Source organism: Sitodiplosis mosellana, unplaced genomic scaffold (assembly GCF_009176505.1).
Source record: "Sitodiplosis mosellana isolate CC-2019 unplaced genomic scaffold, AAFC_SMos_1.0 Smas_scaffold_6191, whole genome shotgun sequence".
In the NCBI taxonomy this organism is placed as follows: Eukaryota; Metazoa; Arthropoda; class Insecta; order Diptera; family Cecidomyiidae; genus Sitodiplosis; species Sitodiplosis mosellana.
Genome location: NW_022601432.1, coordinates 1,720,321 through 1,735,001, shown reverse-complemented (window position 1 = coordinate 1,735,001; position 14,681 = coordinate 1,720,321). Strand labels below are relative to the sequence as shown.

Here is a 14,681-nt window from a genome sequence, read left to right as displayed (position 1 = left end):
TAATTATTACCAGTGGTATTACTGAGTAATAACACCGGTAATAACGTTGTACCTTCAGTCTTAGCCAAAGAAATATTTGCTTCCTATGTATTTCAAATGTAAAAAATCCCAACGGTCGAACATAGCAATTTCCGAACGAACGAACGAACAACATTTTTTTTAAATAAATTTCGAACGAACGAACGAGCAAAAAAAATAATTTTCAACTTTTCGAACGAACGAACGAACAAAATAAGTTTTTACAAAACTTTCGAACGAACGAACGAACAAAATAATTTTTTTTTATGTTGTCGAACGGTCGAACGAACGTTCGAAGCCAACACTAGTGATGATGTTGATAAGAGAGTAGTAAAGTGAGCCACAAGTGCCCTTAGAAAATAACACACAGCAAATGATAATGTTGTCGTTTTTTTGTTCGGTGTTTCCATTTGCATACATTCAATGGTTTCGAATTTCGTTCGATACGAAAAATCGAACGCAACTTATTATGCCCTTGTTGTTGATTGCGAAATCACTTAAAATGGCGCAAAACTTGGTAGAATTGTGTCGTTTTTCTGCCGTTACGTTGTTTTTTTTATGCAGCCACCAAGAGAATTCAGTGTGTGTCAAATAAAACAACGAAAAGTGAATAATTGATTTCCAACACAACACGACACATAGCACGACCCCAAAAGAAAATAGGATCGTGTAAGAGATGTGCGTACAGTTTTCTCCCTGTCTCTATTTTCTCTCTGTCTCTTGCTCTTTCTATTGCTGTCGCAAGCTAGCCGAATTCATTTGCAAATATTTAAGTGTGTGTGCGAGTGCTTGAGAAAGAAAAGTGAATTCAAATGCCAAAAACAGATATTGAATTGGAATGACTTCGCTTTTTATTGGATACTTTATATGCGAGCAATGGAAGCGACATATTCTAAAAGTAGTAATATATTTCATTCATTTTTTCGTCTCTCTCCTCTGTACTTCTCGCTGTGTGTGTGTGTGTGTGTGTGTGCTCTCTTCTCTTTTTTTTTTATTGGTAAAACTGAATTGAGCGACTAAACTACATTCATATGCTCAAATCAGTTTTGTATTGGTGGGAATGAGAGAAAGATCTCCTTTTTCTCATAATCATTTTCGATCGATTTCAGCTCCATTCGATTCCATTTCCAGTCATTCTACCGCTTTGCTCTCTCTCTCTCTCTCTCGCTCGCTTCTCTTTGCCGTTTGTTTGCATGACGCTTTTACCGCCTCGTTCATTTTGTTTGGTCGCAAAATTGCGTGTGTAAGCTTTCTTCGATGTGTATCATGGTTTTATGCCATATTTTCTTACGTCTATCTGGTCGCTGTATATCGTTTCGAGCAGATCACATCGATTTCGCGTAACTTTAATCTTTTCCAATTTCATTTCGTTTCATATCCGTTATTCAATGCTTCTATTTCGCTACGCAGCCAGTACCGTGTCCCATGCCTTGAATCCGATATATACATATTCCAATCGTTTGCATGACAACTGAATTCAAGAACGATGGAATATGAATAAGAAAAAAAGGCGATGGCAGCAGCTCACTGCTGGTAATATGTGTCTGATGTGGAAATAGAGAGTTCGTGTATATTAACATTCGGTCCTTCCTCATCGTTGTGCATATCCATATAATCGATGAGCCATCTCATTACACAGTTATATTGAAAATATATAAATATTGGCGTTGACTTGGGATAGATGGAAGATCCAAGACCATACGCAAAACCATATCAATGGAATTGTGTATTCACACCAACAACATCAAAAAACGAGAGATTCAGCGAACCGCACAGCGCCAACAGTAGCAGCAAATCAACCATCTGAACAGATAACGATGGAAAACAATATCGATATGTCATAAAGTACAGTCAAAACGAAGTCCAACACAACCTGAGGCATTCCGAACTTTGCAATGCAATACGCTTTTTGAGATTTCGATTTTGGCCTTGTTGTTTGTTATATGTGTCTGTTCTTTACTCGATCGGCATCGTTTCACTTTTATTGTTTTTTATTTCATGCTGTATGAAATGCTCATAAGGGAAAAAAAAGAAGAAATGGAACGTATACCATTGAATTGGTTTGCAATATACGCAACGAAATATGGTTTATTGCCGATAATATTATAAAGGCTGGGAGAACAGGATTCCTTTGTCACACACTTCTATGGTGAATTGCCAAAGGCAGTTGCGTCAGCTGCTTTTTGCTACTAATACGACGCACTTTATGGTGCTATTTGCCAGTCACAATGAATCACATTCGTACTCACTAATACGTAGCGTATTGTGCTCACTGCTTACCCATGGTGGCCGCTTTTTCTGTACTCCATTTCCGTATATCATTCCATGGTCGACAAATTTTTTTTATCACACACAAATGTTTAATTTAATCAGTTTGTCCGGAAATTTGATTTAATTGCAACCAATTTTACTTCCCCAGTTTTATAAATTGGGACATTCACCTGGTAAATTTTGGGCACACATTTAATTTGAGCTAATCAAAATGAAATGGTATCGAGAATGGACAACAAGCCGAAAAGTCCATGGTCTCACCTAAAACCGAAACAATAGCAAGCGAAAAAGAAAGGAAAAGCTTTTCTCAGTTGGTTTTTTTTTTCTCATTTATTTCATCATCGCCGTTGGCTGCGTCGAAAGATGAGCAGTGAAACTTTATATCTTTTGACAGAGGACGAGAGCAAGAGAGCGATACAATAAATAAAATAAGTAGCCGACAGCATCGCAACCGGTCCATATAAAATTTATATTGTAATAAACACTCTTTCGCTTTTTATTATTCGTAAATTTGTGCGCTATGATCGTTGCCTTACCTCCTTGGTTGTTGTTCCATTTATTCGCATTGCTCGCCCGTTCAACCCCATGCAAACCAGAATGCTGATAATAACATAATACACTGTAGCTGTAACTCACGCAATGACTCAAATTATTCACTTATCAAGCATTCTATGTGTCTCTCCCTTTCCCTCTTTCTCATACTGTCCATTGTGTTTGTGTGTGTGTGTGTGTGTGTGTATATAACTCTCGTCATCTTTTCATGTAAACAGTAATTTTCTTTTGTTGTTACTGTTTTGTTATTATTACAACAGTTGCGTTTTCGTTGTATCCGGGGTGATGATGGTAGTGTACATTGTCATTGTTGTTCAATGCATGCCAAACATTTCATAATATATTGACCATAAAAAAAAATGTATTAAAACCACTCTTTTCACCGTTGCCACCAAATTACACAATGCACTCTATGTTTCACACTCTCTCTCTCTCTCTTACTCCACATAATGGCGACGCAATGGCTGACGTTGGCGAAAGAAAAAAATAAAACACTCGATGCCTTTATCTTCAAGTCACTTATTCATAAAATTTGGGTTGCGCTTACGAGCCAGCAAGAGTGAGTCCTTTTCAGAAACGGCATCATCAGCAGCAATTAAAAGTTATGCAAACAGCCGAAACGACAATTTAGACAAAACTTTTGCACCGTTTGACAAATCACATACACACACACACACACACACACACACACACACACACCATATCTAATAGAGCGACTTAATCAGCATTGTGGCGCTCAGGTAGCAAGACACCGAAAAAAAGGAAATCACTTCCGTTCACACAGCAAATGAAAATAATTAAAAATGTTCAGTTGTAAAGCGAAAAAAGTGGGGTTTTAGCAAGCCGAAAAAACTCTGATTTCCTGTAGATCAAGCGCCAAAGGTGAATTCGCATAAGCTTTCTTAAAGAAAAAGAAGAAAAAAATTACATCCTCATTTTTCACGTATTCTTTTCTTCTCTATCTCTATCTCTTTTTGTGTTTGTTCCGTTGTGCTCTTGGCAAAAGTGGTGCGCGCTTTGTGTTTGCAAAAAGATATTTATAATCGTTGAGCGCTTAAGCAAAAGCTGAAGTGTACTTTGGATTTGTTTATTCAACCTCTGACGGGAGAGAAACCAACAAACGGAAGAAAAATGAATACGAAATCAATTTACATTTTCGATGGAAAGACAATGGTGCGTAGTGAGGAACGTAGAACGGAAACCGATGCGATGAATCTTGGTTAGAAAGAAGAGCAAAGGAAAGAAAAAACAGAGAAAGAACACACACACACACACATTTTGATGAAAGTGGCCTGAACAACCAAAAAAGGGATACGCGCTGTTTTCAGCGAACGACCGATGATGATGAAGAAAAATCACACCAACAACATTTAACCCGTTAAAAATATAATTTCGCCAGGTCACTTGAGAAACAAAGCTTCATTTGCATCCGCATTAGATGTAATGCAAAATTGAACGCGCGGCACACGGCTATGAAAAAGATAGTTGAGAAAGGGTTGTGTACACTTTGTTCTGCTGTTTTTTTTTTCTCGAGAGACTGGGGGAGGAGGTAGAAAGAGGAAGAGCGTCTATTAATAATTCATACGGTGAGGTAATGATGAAACGCTTTCAATCGATTTCGCTCAAGCAATCCAAACAAAGTGAAAGCGTACATTGAATTGGATATCCTTGCTGAGTGTCTGTGCCTGTGTCTATGTGTGTATGTGCTAACGAAAGGTACGATGCATAATAAATTGAATAAACAAAATTTAATTTTCTTAATGCCAAAACATTTTTCTCAGTTTCAAAATACATATACAAAAAGTTCTAGTGTCATTTGAAAGAGCGTAAAAAACTGCATATTTGGTTGCACAACCGAACATTTCTCAGCCATGTACAGACAAGCTACAGGCACTAATGTGTTTTGTGCTAGTACTGAGTTCATTTTTCGAGCTCACAGAATTTCAGCTTTGACCATTGAAATTTAATATTTTTTTAAAAACGGGTCGATGTATGTTGTAGCTTATCACCAGCTCTTTCTTATGGATATGAATTTGTTTTGAATATTTTAAATTTTTGTGGCTGATTCGAGCGAATTACCTCACCGGCGCTAATTACCCAACCATTTTTCGATTCGATCCAAGGGCTATATGGGACCCCAAAGGGGATCAAACCAAAAACATTTCTTCTATAAAAGTTAGGTAAAAAGACAAGCTACAAAATGATACCAAACATTCCTGATTTTTTTAAAATTTTCATGGAAATATAAAATTGTAAAAAAAAATGGCGCGAATTACCCCACCTGACCCTATGCTCCATCTCTGGACGAAAGATATGAAATATTAAGGGAACGGAAAGAAAAATAAGATTAGCATTTATATTGTTGGGTGTCCATTAACAGGCTTTGTCTATTCATTCCTTGAATCGGATACAAAATTGAACACGATATACATAAATTATGGAGGCGTTGATTCCTCTTTATCTATCTGTTTCTTTCTCGATTGGTCCATGTTACTTAATTGTTTGATCAAAAATGATGACAAGGAACGTCGATTTTCAGTGGAATTCAGTTTGTTTTGCAATCGAACAGGCCGAGAAGGTCGAAAATAATCCGGATGTATTTTCACATCATTCTTTTATTTTTCACACACAGACATTATCATTTTGTTTATTCACCGGTTTATCAATGCATTGGCGCCGTAAACTGCTAGCACGAGGTGCCCACATCCAATATCGAAAATCAATTTTAATAATGTTCATCTAATGGATTCGAATTACCTTAATCTTCTTTTATATATCGCCATTGCAATTCAAAGCAAGTTTTGAATAAATGGCCAAATTTGTCTCAATCAACTTAATTACCAAGAATTTGATTAGATACCCCGCAGAAACTAGACGATATTGGAAAATTTACGGAACAATGCGCACGCTTTTGTTCGGCGACCCACGAAAGTTAATCGAGAAAGAGAGAGAGAGAGAGAGAGAGAGAGAGAGAGAGAGAGAGAGATATAGAGAGAGAGAGAAAGAGAGAGAGAGAGAGAAAATGTAAGAAACAAAAAATCAGAGAGCAAACGTATAAATTTCCGCTGAAAACTTATTGCCTCCATGCACACACACACACATGTTCATATGTCAAGCGTTGAGCTCGAACACGCCTGATGACAAAACACTGACATTTCGAGGCAAAATACCAGAGGCAGAAATGCGCACAGAGTTTAGGCCGCACCATTTATTGCTGGCACTGACGCTGCTGCTGCTACTTCCTTCGCCCCCGAAAAATAAATGAAAAAAGTATTTGAAATGAAAACACATCAAATAAATTTTAATTTTAATTTATTATTGTTAGGCATTTGGTTGTCGTTGGTAGTGTTGTTATTTGTTCATTGCTTCGTACTTCATCCTCTCGTTAGCATATTTGGTAATGGTTGGCTCGCTCGCTCTTGCTCTCGCTCCCATTTTTAGAGCGCAGCTCATTTCTCTTTTTGGTTTTGGTATTTTAGTTCAGTTTCTTTCGCTTGCTCGTTCATTCGTCTCAGTCAATGACTTGATTCGGTATTGCGATCCTACCACTGCTGCTGCTACTGACTCTTTGCCATTGCTCTTGGGGTATTCATTCCTTTTTAGCCCTGTGTAAGCTGATATGAATGAAGTATATGTGATGGGTTCTTGTGTACATTAATGTTATGCTCGATTTAATTCCAAATGAATGTAAATGTCGTTTATGTAACTTTACGCGCCCGTTTTATTGTTGCCTTTTTTTGTCTTTTTTCCGCTTTTCGTTTTTCCGGGCTAAATGTAGTCGACTTCATCGTCTCTATCTCTCTCTTTCGTTTTCCGCGGCAACAACGCGAGAAAGTGTCGCGCACGCTTTCTCTCGCTTATTGTTGGTGTTGTTATTGTGGCAATAAGTAAAAATGTCAAGCGAAAGCAACTAGCTATCAGTCGATGTTATTATCTCTCTTTTCGCCCCGTTGCTGTGTGAAAATGTGTGTGTGTGTGTGTGTGTGTTGTTATTTTCAACATTTTCCTCATTTGTTCCGCAATGAAATGTCACGACTGAAGTCTGTCAATAGAAGCTTATTTTTAATACAGCTTACACGCTCTTTTCTTATCTCTTTTTAACGTTTTCATCAAGAACTGTTGTTTTGAAATGATACCCACTATTAAGAGACGCGCATTATGGCATAGCAGAGGAGAGTAATCTTGAACCCGTCAAAATCAAAAGCGAGCAAAACGAGCCTGAGTGAGATGGAAAGCTTACATTTCGGAAATGCGACAGCAAGCTACTTGATTCGAGGTTGAATTGTGTGTACGCACTCTTCTTAACTAGTTACTTAACTACGTGTAACATAAATTCCGAAAATAAAATTATCCAATAACAATGCTCCAACTATACATGACAGTGTTTCCAATGTGCGAGATGCTACAATCACAATGGCAACAATGGGCACATCAAGCAAAAGTGCGGATCTTTTCATTATTTTTGACTTTCATAGTTTCATCTTCATGTTGTCGTCGTCGTCGTCATCGTCTTCGTCGTCATCATCGCCGTTGTCATTTTCTATCTCTTCGACTATTCATGGTGACGAGTGGTCTTTGACGTTAAGCTTTGACTCTGTTCATGATGGTGTGTGTGTGTGTGAGAGAGAGAGAGAAAGAGAGAGAGAGAGAGAGAGAGAGAGAGAGAGAGAGAAAGAATATGTGACTTTGTTCAATTCACTCGTTTCTATTTTGTCTACGATTGTACTCATTACTATTATTACGATCATGAGATGTTTTGCTGCTTGCTACTGGTGATTATAATTTATTTATTTTAACTATGTATACCAATTTCGTGGATTACCGTTTTTGTCGCATTCTTTTCCTTGGTGCTCCACTTGTTCGTCGCCATCGTTGTCGTCGTCTCCTTGAACGAAGCAAGAGCACGACGAATTATTTCCTTGTTTTGCTATTGTTCTTGAGAAAAGTGAGATCCTTTCGACGACGATAGAACGCGTACAAAAAGTGGAAAAATTGCAAACGAGGAAGCAAGTCAAAACAGTGCTCCCGAAAATCGAAGCACCAAAAGCACAACCAAAACGAAACGAACGTGCGAAAATAACGGAATAGCGGCAAACAAGAGTATACTAAGTATAAATTATAAATGATATTATATGTAAAAGTTCTTGTTTTTGTGTGACTTTGGAAATGGGTTGCGGAAGAAGACCAAACTGAATGATCGGGGCCGAGAATAGAAACAAAGACACGACTCCTTTGGCTGAAATGAGATGGCGTGAGATTTGAGTGTTTCGAGTGGAAACACTGAAATGACTCAATTTGCTTGCATAAAACAAGTGGAACAATGTTGGTAATTTCGATTATCTCTTGCTACTTTTATATTTTTGCCAGAGTGTGTTTTCCTCTCTTCATCGTTGTTGTCGTCGTCGTCTCTAGGTTTTTGTTGTTCGAGTTTCGGCTCGACAAGGCTCTCTCACTCTTTTTATATGATTGTGTGTGTGTGTGTGTGTGTGTGTATGGTTGTCGAAAAAGAGATGGCGAGAATGCGAACGCTTTCTTATTTCAGTTTGGATGCGTGTGCGTTTGCCGTTATTGAAATTGTTTACTTTTGTGTTCAATAAAAACTTCTTACTTTGAGCCATTCCGGTTTATTGTTTTCCTTTCTTCTTTTCTGCTTATTTTTGTAATGTATTTTCGTAAGTTTCATCCTTGCAGTGTTTGTTTGTGTGCTTGTATGCCTCTGTCGTAGCGCCAGTGCCAGCACCATCGTCTCTGCCGCCATCGTTAGTTTCCTCTTCGCACCGACCGAAAGCTTAATGGCAAAATGGTTATTATGGTTTGGTGACAATGTTAATGAAATGAACGATTCGTTATGTTTAAATTATGTGCCGTTTTAATATAGCTGAAATGATTTTCGCGCGCAAAATGCCAGTAAATTTGTTTTCTGCACGGTTTTCACTCTCGCGCGCGCGCACACACACACACACACACACACTTTCTCCTTGAGTTAATTGATTGAGTTGAACCAGTCGAAAAGAATTGCTAGAATTATATTTAACCTTGAGTGGTATGAGCTCTGGCAAAGGGAAAATTGATTGAATAAATCTCTTTGATTTTCTCATTTTAATCACATTCTTGAAAAAATTTGCTGTGAATTTCACTGAAATATCTAATTCTCTTTGCTTGCATGCACACAGTCATCATTGGCCCCGGCAAAAACAGCCATAACAACATCAAACTCTTGGCCAAACACAAACAAAACACAATCACATTAATAATGACAGTCTAACAAGAGTAAAAACAGTGCAAAATTACCAGATAAAATGTATTTAAAATGTATCAGGAAAGATGTGTACTTAACGTATCACATCAAATGCGGGACGAATGACAGAATATTAATGAGAGAAGATTAATGGTTGTGCACCAAAGATTGGCTGCAAACATCTGCAACGATATATGTTACAAACGGATTTGAATGAATAAAAGAGCAAAGAAAATGGCTAAATCAGAAGAAAAAAAGACTCAACTGGCTGTGGCTCAACTATAACGTACAACCAGAGTTAGATTGTCCATGCGATAAAACATTCGTCACACAATTTCTCAACGCATCGAGCGACCATATCCCTTTAGCTCGATTTGGTTGTGACCATGCAAATTTTATTGTTGCTACTGCTGCTTTGGCTGCTTTGGCAACAACAAATTTTTCTTTTCGTTTTTCTTAGTAAATACTTTTTGTTTGTGTTTTTACTTTAAGAATTTGCTGCTTTGGTTTCTCGCTTCTGTTTAAATTACTTTCTAAGCATTTATTTGGCGGAGCCTATGGATTTAAAATTTGACTCGTTTTTTTTTCACTCACTCATACGCTCCCGTTCATTGTTTTTTCTTGTGCTCTTTTGCCCACCAAGAGAGAAAACGAGAGAGAAGGAGTACATGAATATAAAGGAGCCGGGCGTTTGACGAGCACACAATCTATATATATATGAAGAGTAGCACATTATAGAAGAGAAATAAAGCGAAAAAAAAGAGGCAAATGTTTTTGAACGAAGCTTGTTACTTAATCTTAAATTAACTAGAAATAAGGTCGGGCCACTTCTTCCATACGCTTCACAGCGCACACAATTACCGAAAAAGAGTGAGAGAGCAATCTGCGTTGCAAACGCCCGATGTATTATTCTCCATGAATATTTAATGATATGTAATGCTTTACTATGTATCGACGGGAATCTAACGACTAATGCCACAATCTCCGTTGCTGCCATCTCCGCTGAATGCTGAAACCCAGAGTGAATGAATAAAGTAAAAAAGGGGCCCGCGTCAAAATCACAGCAATGTATAAATATAAATTGTGTGTACATTTTTGGCAAATATGTCTTGTTTTTTGAACGCGCGAATTCGATTCTTAGCCGCCTCTCTCGAGCATGTGTGCAGATTCCCTCATCATCTGCCACTATACACACTACCATGCAATTTAATTAGAATATTCACGCGCTTTGCATACGCACACACACACCGGTTTGAGCTTATCAATTTCGCCGTATTTCAACACCAAAAAGAAAGGAATTTATTTTCGGCTACGATTATATTTTGCTCTCAATTTGTTTGCATGGGATGAACGAGTATACATAGGTGTGTACGTTGCTTGTGTTTGAATATTTGGCGAAGTGAGCGAAATATTGTTTGGATACTTTTTTCTTCTTCTTCTTGTGATGTCGCTGTTGAAGCTGACGTTTGTGTTTCACTCTTTCGCATGCTTTGTCTCGGTGATGATCGCTACTGATGCTGCCACCGCCACCGTCACCGTCACCGCCACCACTGCCTTAAGTTGTCGTTAAAGAGCGCACGGTGGTATTTTCAGTTTCAGCATCGCATCACAATATTTGTTATTACTGTCGTTTTGTGAAAAGTTTTGCATCTAATCTAAAATACATCTCCAACGACATTGCCAAAACTTCCAACCGAACACTCAACAACGAAACATGGATGTGTATGTGTGGGTGGGTGTGCACTGCCACCGATTATGGCATTCACAAACTGAAATCATAATAATAATAATAATAATAATCGTCAAACAACAACAATAATATGCACAAACCAGCGGAGATAAGACGTTGTTCCATCTTTCTCTCTCTCTCTCTCTCTCTCTCTCTCTCTCTCTCCCTCCCTCTGTGTGTATGGGTGCTTGTGAACGCGAGAACCCGCAAACCATAACCCGCACCAAACATCCAGATAAAATCATTGTGAACGATGAAATTTATTGAGGAAAATTTTCCGACGAAAATTGTCGATAATAAAATTTTTGAACACACATTTAGTACACATAATTCATGGTTTAGTTGTTCGTTCAATGGTTATGGTGCGTGTGCTTGTATGTGTATGTGTGTGTGCACCCGCGTCCATCGTCTTCTGCGCGCGCCGGCTCGATCGCATCAACAACCATATTCGCAGCGACCTGGATATTTAAAAAGTAACGAAATTCATAATAAGCCCCATGAAAACTTCTTGATTTCCTCTCATTCTTTTCGTCCGACTACTGCTCTTTTTCCTCCTTTTTCCGCCAATTTATTTTTTTTCTCAACCATTTTTTTTCAATGTTGTTCGTTGTCATTAAAACAACTATTGTCCTCTCGACTGAGTTGATCATCATGCATATGCTGCTTTTGCCACTGCTGTTGCCTCCGATATTGATGTGTTTCGAATAAATAAATAAAAAAACTTGGTTTCTTTCTTTCTTCTGGAAATTTTCAACTGAAACCATCGAAATTCGTATGGCGAACATTTGCACAAACGCACATTTCACTTCGTCGACAAAGTTTATGCATAAAATGAAAACGGCATTTGCCTATTCGATATGTTTTCTTGTGCTTCCTTTCGAATTTCCGACCTAATTCCGAATGGTATCGGAACAGGATCTCATGCACAACGACAAATATATAAATACCGTTTGAATTATGTTCGATTTATCCGATCGAACGAAACACCATAAAATCTATAGAAGATGATGCCTGGTGAAATGGTTTGAAGCGTGCACAGGCACATACACACAAAATTTACTCTCTCTCTCCCTCTCTGTGTACGAATTTCTTCGAGCATCGGATGAAACGTTAAACATCTCAACAATGCACGTCAAAAGCGAAAATTTAATAATACACTGAAGGAATGCCTCAATCTCTGTGGTAAGAGTTGTGAAGATAACGAAAAACACCATGTTCAAGATGTACGAACCGCAGAACAGCAGCAGCAACAATTGCAAAAGTGTTTGTATGTGTTAGAGAGGGAGAAACATAACAGAGAGAGAGAGGAGGAAGAGAGAAAAGTGCGCTTTTCGAACAGAATCTTGTACAGACTTATTCGTCTTTTTCGCTAATTTTTTGTGGGTAACTTTTCGAATTAGCGATTTTTTTACTGCATAACTTGGTCTTTTAAAAACTTTACACATTGGAATGTGTAATCTGCTTAACATAAGCAAGTAGCAGAACAGCAGCATCAACGGCAGCGGCAACATTTGAATTTTCGTCTTTAACTACCACGAATTTCTTCTTTTTTTTCGGAGAGGGAATGTGTTTTTTTCTTTCCTTCTTTCGCTCGATTCTTTTCACCACACAGCAGCGTTCAGTATCTAATTCCATGTTATTGTTACATTATATTTTGAAATATCAATTTTAACTTGGAATCATTGTACATCAGCTTTGCGAACTTCTGTTCAAGTCGAACTTGTGCTTGAGAGCAGTGTTTTTTTTTCTCGCTCTGTTCGGATCTACTTTTCTCACTGTGGTGGTTCGTAAGAGCGCGGAAAAATTGGAATCAAAAGAGAGAGAAAAGAGTCATTTACGTGACATGAATCATGAAGTAACAGCAATAATGATAGTGATTTGGTGTCTGTCGCATTCATGTAATGACTGTGAGCCGAGACGCGTACTGAACGAATCAGGCCAACCGATCGCAGTTTATTCGCCGTCGAAATGCAAAAATTCCCGACGAATTATGTTACAAAATGAAATAAAATAAAATAAATGCCGTTTCGAACGAACGAACGAACGATGAAGAAAAAAACGAATAGATGAAGAAGAAATTCTTGTCTAAGTTCAATCGTAATACAACCAATGTTGCGAGAGTGAGACAAACAGGGGAAATAGAGAGAAATGGAGTTTCAGTCGTGCTTTGAAACTGCTTCAATTTTTTCCTTTCTTTTTCACTTCTCATCACTTGATTTTCAATTTTTTGTTCCTTTCCACCATAGGAAAGAGAAAGTTTAGCCGCAGCAACGGTTCTTGTAATTTTGACGAGCTCAAATGGCATTTTGTGTTGCAAAGTCCAATAGTGAAGATTATTTTCAAGTGAATTATTTTTAACTGGCTTCGATAATCAACACATTCCCATCGACACACGCACACGCACACGCACACGCACACACACTAAACACAACAGAACAAAACGAGAAAACGAAGAAAATGATCAGCGCCTTTTCAATAGCTAATCCGATAAATTGAGGGGCGCAAAGCTCGAAAATCGGATTCATTATTGAATTCGGTTGTTGAAACAATTCAAAGAGCTATTTGTCGACGATACGGTACTCGGGCGGAACTGTCTATCAATTGAATTCAACCGTTTGAACGATGTATTTTGGCAAATTGCTGGAGAGAGAGAGAGAGAAGGAGAGAGAAGGAGCGTGGGCGAAAAGAGGGACGAGTTTGACTGTGATATTTTTAATTGGTTATCGCATACCAATAGACGAAATGAATTGAATTGATCGAAATTGTAAAGAGCCGAAAGCACTGCGCACATTGATTCCAAATCCAAACCAAATCTACCGAAACTCAAAGCAACATTTGAAGTGGATCGAAATGTGTTTGTGTGAATGACAGAAATTCTAAGGGACTTAAATTGCTTCGGGCGTTTCGAACACCCAACATTCGCCTTATACATCAAGCTACATAGCTGGCTCTAGACTTACTTTAACTTATTTGCTACTTGCTGTTTGAACGTTTCATTGCTGTTTCCGAATTCTGGGTAGCTCGATTTCATTCCGAGAATATCGAGAAGAAGGGAAAAAGCTAAATCGATTGAGTATTTTTTAATGGATTTATCCGCATGATTTCATGGAATTTTGCACCGAAATGTTGTGTATAGAAAAAATCATCGACTATTTTGTCATTACAACTCATAATTCAAAATCATAAATGCGTGTTTTTTTTTATTCTCATTTTACATTTGTAAACGGAGAAAAAAAAACAAGTTAGTTGATTAACTTTTTCGATTAAAGTATGCGCACTTCGTAACGGAGTCTCCGTTCGCATTTTTTCTAATGTGAAAGTCGACAAAGAGACCGAATTGGGCTAACGAGTTTTGCACATTGAAAAGGAAATGATGGAATTTCTCCTGGCAATGTAGAGTACATGGGGTATTTGTGGCTTTTGGCCATCCAACATAGTTTGCTTCGTCAACTTTTAAACTATTTCAATGTTTCGAATCAATTTCATATACATTTTCACCTTTACTGACCCGACTTTGATCCTTTTCCACTTGTGTGTGCGTGTAAGTATGTCTGTGTGTTCGCCCACATTCTTGTTTGAAAGACATAATGGTGTGTTTCCCATTTTTTGGGGGAAAATCCGGCACATGTAACTTTTGACTTCATAATTCATCTTATTTTCTCTATGACCAAGTATTTGAAGGCGTATTAGTATTTCGCATACCCTTCAATTTTATAAACTCCACGTATCAATCTTGGCCATTTAGAGCATTTTTGTTTGGCAACAATCCGCCCGAGGAGGAAGAGAGACAGAGCAAAAAAAAAACACCACCAACAGCTACGTGAACCCAATTCTTCATCCGACATCTGAACAATCGTGAATGCAAAATATACA

At 38.0% G+C, this 14,681-nt stretch overlaps 2 protein-coding genes across 6 annotated transcripts in view; one reads left to right on the top strand and one right to left on the bottom strand.

The window, feature by feature from the left end:
- The window catches only part of LOC129576675 (nephrin), a 395,651-nt gene that overhangs the window by 333,934 nt on the left and 47,036 nt on the right, over positions 1–14,681 (top strand). The window lies entirely within an intron of this gene.
- LOC129576687 (cytochrome c oxidase assembly factor 5) overlaps positions 12,963–14,681 on the bottom strand; it is a 152,660-nt gene continuing 150,941 nt past the window's right edge. Inside the window, exon 4 of the transcript XR_008688916.1 lies at positions 12,963–12,973. The gene's annotated coding sequence lies outside the window, so the exon portion shown is untranslated. The remainder of the gene's footprint in view (positions 12,974–14,681) is intronic.